Below are 8809 nucleotides of genomic sequence, written 5' to 3'. Positions count from 1 at the left end.
TGACAACAATTTGTCAAAGAACTGAGTAGCCACGGCAGCATCAAATTTCCTAATGTCCAAGGCAAAACTGAGCTTTGTTGTCTTTAATTCGCTTTGGAGCAAATATAAACAGGAAAACATGTTTACACAATGTGAGTGTCCATAAATGGATGTACTCTATAATGCTTATCACACTTTATTTTACACTAACACCAACAAACAGATGACTTCCAACTATACAGCTGTTTTGTTGGTAAAAATCTGGTGGCGATCTAATCCAGGAAAGGAGGTCTTTTAGCTTCCACTGAGGATTTTACAAATAAAAATACTTTGACTCACTGGTAGTAGTGGTACATGGTCTTTCATATGGAAGAATGCACAGCTAATAAAAAGATTAAAAATGAAATTCAGTATACCTTCTTAAAATTGACCTAGATAAAAACTGTCCCAAATTTTACTCCTCTCAATTCCTGCTTAATGCAAAGTGTATTTGCCCTGAACCCAGGTAATTGTTTGGTTTGTAAAAAGTTTATGTAAAAGTGGAAATTCTACTTTCTAACTATAACTATTAGGGAAGAGGAAATGGGTGTAAGAAATGTGACACCACAATCAAGTCCACAAAGAAACCTGCATCTCCTGCAGTCTCTGCACACATCTGCAGTATTGGATCAAAATACAGGGCAAACACGTGGCTCTTACCACTGCATTATCTGCTCTACAAAGAGTAAATCTCGCGCAAATAATAGAAAATGCCACAGTCTCTCTGAGATGGACACTTCATGTTTTTACATAGATTCCTATTTTGTTTAGAATTCTCCTCTTTAAACACAGTGTTTAACTAGCTATATTTAATAAGCAGAAAATCTAGTCATATTAGATATACATTCTCTGTGAAGAAGTAATTATGTTTAAAGAGAAAAAACTTCTAGCCTTCGGAATTACAGCTGCTAACCAATACTTAGACAAAGCAACTACATATTCTTTATTTTCTTCTTTATTTTTCTTGTATGTTATCACAACAGTTAGATAGCTGTGGTTCAAAACTAAAGCCCCAAATCAGAGGCCTTCCAAACTATTTGGGAGTTAAGGAATAACAGAGTACTCCCCATGTGAGGCCCTGGGCTCTGGAATCTGATTCCCCCTTTGGTCTACAAGTCCCTGGATTTAGAAACATTCCAGGCATGCTACATAGTCCCTCTTATCTTGCAGGCGTTCAAAGAGGATGAGGCCTGAGAGATGGAAGGTCTGGAAATACAAAGAACAATGTAGGTGGGGTTTCATAACACTTCTCCCTAGAGTGTCTTTATTTTTTTGTGGGAAAATATGTAAATAGGAGCATTCACAGTTGGAAATTCTGATGAACCAAAGTATTTACTGAAACCTTGTAGGCTTTCAGTATGCTAAATGCTGAAATGTACATAGAGCTGTGGGCCATTATGCATGTCTTTTGTTTGTTCCACAACAAAAACAGTGTGAAGAAACTATGCGGTGTAATTGAGTCCCAAATAACCTCACTTATTAAATAATACACAAACATGCAAGATATAGCTAGGGGCATGCTGCCGCTCTGACTGGTTTCTGCTATTGAAAGGTTCACAAGTGATTTAGAGACACACTAACGTACCCTTATACACCAAGAAATCAAATTGGTGCTGCAGAAATCAAATCAATAAATAAAAAGAAATGTAGACTGTAAAAAGAAGTAATTCCACTCTATTGTCCATTATTTTTTTATGAGAAAAAGTAAAATGCAATGGTTGAAGGAATTTTGGTCAGTAATATTCTTAAAGAGCACAATTCATAACTGAGAAAGATTCACACAATAATGCTAGAATAATACTAAAGTGGTCTGAGAACTGAAGTGGTCTGAGCTATATCTAGTTTCAGCAGTCTGTGAGGTTATTTAATGCATTGCATTTCTACTATAATTGTTAACCAAACAAGTAATAAATAGCTATCTACAAATCTCCCTTCAAACTAAAACCAAAAGCAGAAAAAAACTTTAACGTAAGTACAATAAGACTAATAACAAAGACAGCCATATCCACATTATGGTCTCTTTGTATCACTCAGACAAAATACAAGGGCATTAAAGCAAACATAAATCTAGATATGATTAGGCCCATCTTAATGCAGCCTTGGTGTAACTAAGAATTGCGTTTATAGAATTAAGTTCCCTCTTATTTTTCCATGTTCTTCACAAGCATTAAATCTAATTCTTTTGGTGTTCACGTACCATAATCCCAAGTGCCTTTAAAGATAGCAGTGATAAACATTACTGTTAAATATTCCTTTATACTACATGAATGTACAACACATATCCCCAAATATAGTATGACAGAACGCTATTCTGTGTGTTTATATATACATGTATGTGTACAAATATATGTGCATATATACATATATTTATATGCATATATATTGATATATCTGTATGGCTTATTACAGACAACAGTGTAGTTCAGTTTTGATTGCATCGTATTACATTTTGGTGCCTGATGTTTTGGGATTATGCAATTCAATGCCCTGTCAGGGTGTAAAAGTGAAAAACTACGGAAGAAACATCTCTGAAAATAAGTTTTAAATTTCCTACCTTGTGCATCATTAAAATTAAAGTTAACAATACATCAGTGCACACCATTATATAGCATTGTCACTACAGACTGCCCCAGTTAGCAGAGAAGTGAGGCCAGGGAAGAACTCCTGACTCAGCTGCAGGCAAAGAAGTTTCTGAATTGAAAATCAAATATATTATAAGTACAAACAAGATCAAAGTGCAATCTGCCTAAAAGAAAACTTTTCAGAGGTGGTAAACAAAGTGATTCACTCTCATGCAAAAGGTAAATGCCAGAATCTCATGTTCTTTTCCATATTTACTTACCACATTAGTGAACTGGCCAACATTTCAAAGAACCAAATGACAGATAGTAAAAAAGTATTTTTAAAGGACCTGATACAATTTCATGAAATCATTACATTATTACATTCGCTTTTACTGTATTGTGTTCAATACATTTTTAAAGCAACCTCAACTTAGGGTGAAAGATGTTAAACACAGAGTAAGAGACAACCATGTAGCACAATGGGTCATTTAGGTTTTATTTATAATGCAGACTCTTTGGAGTGAATTTTGCACAGTCTAGAACTGGTAGAAAGCTATAGTCTTGTTAAAAGTTGTTTGCAGGGAACTGACTGCAATCAGGAGTGAGGATTCCTGAGAAAACGGAATTATTTGGGTGTGGCTTATCAGCACCCCTCAGGAAGGACATATACAGTGTATATGTAGAATTTGTACTTGGAGGATATCCAAACATCACGTTACTAATTTCTCTCCAAAGGGCAAATAACCAGTAAGGTCCCAAATTCTACCACATGGCAGCAAAGTGAAGATATTTAACTTAATTTTTTTCCAGCTGTGGTTTACAGATCTGCTTGTAAATTAATATCAGCATGTCCTATGAAAGAAGCAACAAACCTACCATTGTGGCGGCCCAACTCTCAGTTACACTAAAGCTGGTTTATACTTGTCTGTCACTACCACAATGTTAAGGAGAGTAAAGAACACCTGAGACTATCTCCTGCCCAGTCAGCCACTGCTAGCATTAAGGCATTGAATCTGAATCCCTGACACAGGAGACTGGGATACAACTATTCTGTGCTTTTTGAGGAAAGTACAATGCAAGGAAGTCCTCCTATAGGTGTTTTACTTGCCTTTGTCATATGTATTTTTTTCAATTTATTAGCTCCCTGAGGCAGAGGCATTTTGTTAAGCACTTGCCCAACATGCAAATTCAGTATAGGCAATCATCCCCAAACAACTGAAACAGCCCTCTCCTCTGCCTTCAATTTTTTTTTCTTCTGCAGATCCTCTACTGGTGCAAAATCAAGTATCAGCTTCCAAAAAGCCAAACAATTCAGTACTTACCTCTCCTAGACTGACGTAAACAATGGTTTTGTAGGTATAAATTTGCATTGTGCTTCTCATTGTCATTTCTGTGAGCGTGATTCTCCTTCCAATTAAGTCAATGGTAAATCTGACACCAACATCAGCAAGACAGAACTGGTCCAGAACTCAATATCCTTCATCTAACAAAGGAGTCTGAGGGCTGTTCTTTCCACTGCTGGAGTGGGCAATGCAATCATTGGGGCAGTTTGTGGGAAGCACCAGAACCACAGGTCTTTCTGTTCTCCATACCAAAATGGAGAGAGCAAAATTTCCAGCGGAAATGTTTGAGTAATTAGAAAAACAGAACAAGCACGGAGCAGTTAAACTTCAGAGTATAAACATTCTTGTTTAGTTCAAAATGTTTTAAGAATGAAAACGAGAGGCCTAGCCTCTCCCTACCCTGAAAAGGACTGTGACTAATGTGAAAAATGTTCTTGATCAGAGCACGAAAAAGTGTGCCCTCTGTTTTTTTGAATACTTCCCTCATGTTTTTGATGAAACAAAAGCTTTCCTTGGAGACAACACGTTGCCTCCTGTAACGTATGCATGATGGCAGCAGGGAGGAAAAGGCTTCCCTTTTGAGAAGCAAATTGGAGGAAAAAGCATAAAATTAAAGGAGAAAAATCAAGAAAATGGAAGAAATAGTCCTAGATATGCAGGTGTTTCTTTGTTAGTCACAGTTTACTGGCAAGTCTTAGAATCAAGAGCATTGTGTCACGTTAGGCTGAAATGTATGTAATGAAATGTCTTGAAATGTAGGTAATTCAGTATTCATGTGCTGTAAAGGTTCAGCAGAATTGTAGTGTTCAACTGCATTATGAAACACTTCCCTTCAAAAAGGACACCAGATCCATTGGCCTTCTCCAGCAAACGTTATACACTGTGTAAAATAACACAACAAATATCTTGGGAAGATGTGACAAAGGACATGAACACCAACCTCATAATCCAAGCTAGAGGAAATACAGTATTGCTGGGAAACAAAAATAAACAAAAAAGCAAAAACATCCTGTGCCTTAGTTTGAAGGATCATTATGCAACATAAAATACTAATGACTAAGACTGTTTCAAAAATAATAGTGATAAAATTATGTTTCCTTGTTGGAAGTAAAAAATAAGTCTAGGAGGCAAAAATTTTCTGAAGGTGCCACCATCAACTGGCATTCATTGTTGCTGGAAGCACCTGTTTCAATTAAATAGAATATTCATTAAACATGAAATATAGGAAATCCCCTGGGATAACTTTTCTACCTCCTGTTTGATTCTGGCAATGAAATTTCTTCAAAATAGTCTCTTTGTAGAACCATTCTTTCCCTGGAAAGAGTCCTTTTGAGATGTGTAAACTTGACCTATCCTTTTATAAGTAAGTAGATGCACATATTAAGCCATAAACAAGATCATTCTCCAGATGTAGATCATAAATATTTACTGAACATTTCAACTGTTCCTGGACAAATTCTTTTATTAGAAGAGAATATAATCAAAACTCTTGGTTATCCTTCACTCTGCTGGCTATAAGCTTGTCCTCCTGTACTTACTTCTCTTACAACCTTTCTGCAATTCCTACATTCTGCTTTAGAATATGAATTATTGATAATTTTTTGCTTTCTTTATAACTACTACTTCTGAATAAGATGTTTTATTTTTCCCTCTAAATGGGTTTTTTAGACTATGTCATTTACTTTTTTACTCTGGGACACCCAGTAAAATCTTTAAAAATTTCCAATAATAATTATTTTTCTGCTCTTTTAAAAGTTATTTAGCTTTTAATAATTTACAGCATTTTTAATGGAAGAGGAAGATATGAATCACAGATTTAGAAAAGGTGCATATTACCCAACACAGTTTTTGAGAAAAAAACTATTTTTCTTTTAAGCAAAAGAAATTATGTAAGCAAAAAAAAATAAGCTTACAAAGTAAGGTTTATTGCAGCTAAAGAACTGGTAGATGACAACAGTTACTGTTGAAAAATAAGGTGTAAGAGTTCCTAGTATAAGTTATTAGTCTTGATAAGTGCTTTTTTTCTAATTCTTTATTAATAAGCCTTCCACAAAAAAGTAATGTGTTGATGACCAAGTTGGATACCTGGAGTGTTTTGTCCAGTTCTAGGCTCCCCTGTACAAGAGAGATGAGGAGACCAAAGCAAGTCCAGCAGCTGTCAATAAAGACGACTGGAGGCTTGGAGCATCTGCCATATGAAGAAAGGGTGAAAGATCTGAGACTGTTTAGCCTGAAGAAGAGAAGGTTCAGAGGGATCTTATCAATTTGTACAAATACCTGATGTTCAAGGGAGGAGAGCAGCACAAAGAAGATGGAGCCCGACTCTTCTCAGCTATCATAGAATCACGGAATGTCCTGAGTTGGAAAGAACCTAAAAGAATCATCAAATCCAACTCCTGTCCTTGCATAGGACAACCTGTTGGAAAGTAAAATGTGGGAAAGCAAGATGTGTAGTTCCAGCCACCTGGATGATAAAGGAAGATCAATACTAACATGACCATCTGGATGGTCAAAGACATAATACTAACATAATAATATATAAAGGGCCTTGGACAGATTACTTTGAAGTACGTTTCTCACAATTGTAAAAAGTTATAGCCCAGACTGGTGAGAATGGTATCTCGGGCCAGATAACCGCCCCCAAGTGCATGGGATGTGTGAATGTCCTTGGGCCTGGTCTGTGAATGAGTGGAAAAACAAGTGAGACAAACATCACACGAGTTTAGTTTGTTTTTAATAACAATTAGTGGAAAAACACATTTTGTAAACATCTTAGTCCAGGCCCGTACCTGTAAATCCTATCAATTGTCAATGGTGAATAAAGAAGGTAGCCTAGGCCTAGGTCAGCTCTTTGCTTGGCCAGGCTCTGCGCTCCTTCCTGAACAAGATCTCTGCCTCTGCATGAATTTCTGTCTGCATCCTGGTATGTGTCGTTCCTAATCGCCACACAACCCCAAAATGCACACCACAGATCTGAGGGCGTTGTCCAGTCTCTTCTTGAACACTGTCAGGCTTGGGGCCGTGACCCCTCCCTGGGGAGCCTGTTCCAGTGCTCCACCACCCTCTGGGTGAAGAACCTTTTCCTAATATCCAACCTAAACCTCCCCTGATACATCTTCCTGACATTCCCTCGGGCTCTGTCATTTGTCACTAAAGAGAAGAGACCAGCACCTGCCCCTCCAGCTCCCCTTGTGAGGAAGCTGTAGCCACAATGAAGTCTCCCCTCAGTCTCCTCTGCTCCAGGCTGAACAAACCAAGTGACTTTAGCTGCTTCTCATACAGCTTTCTCTCCAAACCCTTTACCAACTTCATAGCCCTTTTCTGGACACTCTCCAGTAGCTTTGTATCCTTTTTATCTTGTAGCACCCAGAACTGCACACAGTGCTCCAGGTGAGGCCGCACCAGTGCAGAGCAGAGCGGGACAATCACCTCCCTCTCCCGGCTGGCAATGCTGTGCTGGATGCACCCAGGACACAGTTGCCCTCTTGGCTGCCATGGCACACTGTTGGCTCATGTTCAACTTGGCACTGACCAGAACCCCAGATCCCTCTCAGCGGTGCAAAATCTGATACTTGCTCTTGTTGAACTTAATGCAGTTGGTGATTGCCCAGTTCTCCAGTTTGTCCAGATTACTCTATAGGGCCTCTCTGCCCTCAAGAGTGTCAACAACTCCTTCCAATTTCATGTCATCAGTGATCTAACTTAGTATTCCCTCAAGTCCTGTGTCCAAGCCATTTATAAAGACATTGAAGAGCACTGGCCCTAAGATGGATCCCTGAGTAACCCCTCTGGTCACTGGTCACCGGCCCGACATAATCCCATTTACTAGAACCCTTTGAGCCCGGCCCGTCAGCCAATGGCTCACCCACTGCATCGTGTGTTTATCCAGCTGTGTGCTGGACATCTTGTCCAGGAGGAGACTGTGAGAGACAGTATCAAAGGCTTTACTGAAATCCAAAAAGATCACATCAACAGGCTTCCCTTGAGCAACTAGGTGGGTAGCCTTGTTGTAGAAAGAAATTAAGTTTGTCAAGCAAAACTTTCCCCTCATGAACCTGTACTGGCTAGGACCAATGACTGTACTGTCATTCAAGTGTTTTTCAATAACTTCCAGAATAACGTTCTCCATGATTTTGCCAGGCACAGAAGTGAGGCTGACAGGCCTGTAGTTGCTAGGGTCATCCCTGTTGCCCTTCTTGTAAACTGGGACAACATTTGCCAGCTTCCAGTCAACTGAGACATCTCTAGATTCCCAGGAGCATTGAAAAATCATGGACAGAGATCTCGCTATAACACCAGCCAGCTCTTCAAGTACCCTCGGATGAATCCCATCGGGCCCCTTGACTTACAGTGATCTAGCTGGAACAGCAAATTCTGCACAAGTTTGGGGTTGATTGGGAGTTTTCACTCTCACAGCCGTGGTTCTCTAGCCCAGGGCTATGGGGCACCCCAGAGCCCATCTTTGGTGTTGAAGACTGAGACAAAAAAAGCATTAAACATCTCACCATTGTCTATGTCCATGTCTATGTCTATGTCTATGTTATGGGGTGACCACACTCATCAAGTAATGGGCCAATGTTATATTTCTGGCTTACCTTTTACCATTAACATATTTTTAAAAGCCCTATTTATTGTCCCTCACAGTACTGGCCAGCTTCAACTCTAACTGAACTTTGGCCAAACAAATTTCCTCTCTATAATGGTGAGCAGCATCTCTGTAGTCCTCCCATGACATCTGACCTTGCTTCCACTGACCACATACTTTCTTATTTTTTTACCTTAGTTTGAGAAGAAGATCCCTGCTCAGCAAAACTGGCTTTTTGCCTCATCTACTTGACTTTTGACATTTTGGAATTGCCTGCTCCAGTGCTTCTAGGAGGTGGT

The sequence above is a fragment of the Columba livia genome, chromosome Z (assembly GCF_036013475.1).
Source record: "Columba livia isolate bColLiv1 breed racing homer chromosome Z, bColLiv1.pat.W.v2, whole genome shotgun sequence".
NCBI lineage: Eukaryota > Metazoa > Chordata > Aves > Columbiformes > Columbidae > Columba > Columba livia.
The sequence above is the reverse complement of the archived record's forward strand: the minus strand, read 5'-3'. Positions refer to the sequence as shown.